This window comes from Phytophthora infestans, genomic scaffold, assembly GCF_000142945.1.
Source record: "Phytophthora infestans T30-4 supercont1.2 genomic scaffold, whole genome shotgun sequence".
Taxonomy (NCBI): domain Eukaryota; phylum Oomycota; class Peronosporomycetes; order Peronosporales; family Peronosporaceae; genus Phytophthora; species Phytophthora infestans.
The window spans coordinates 268,620-268,865 of NW_003303757.1; positions in this window are offsets into that span (position 1 = coordinate 268,620).

A 246-nucleotide genomic window follows, 5' to 3' on the forward strand; every position below is an offset into this window, starting at 1 on the left:
CGCACTCACCCCCCGCGCGGTGCCCGGGCAGTCCCACTACACAATCCAGCTGCGTGAGAGAAACTGTTTCTCCTGTTGAAGGGCGTATGGGGTATCGGTGGCAACCTCCGGTCCCAAACAGCCTCATGTCTGTTCGACTAGGAAGTCTGAACCGTGGCTGGAGCCGAACCTCTGGCAATGGAAAGAAGAAGCCTCAGAGTGGCGTTTGGGATTGGAGAAGGCCCCTGGCGGAACGAAGAAGGGTGT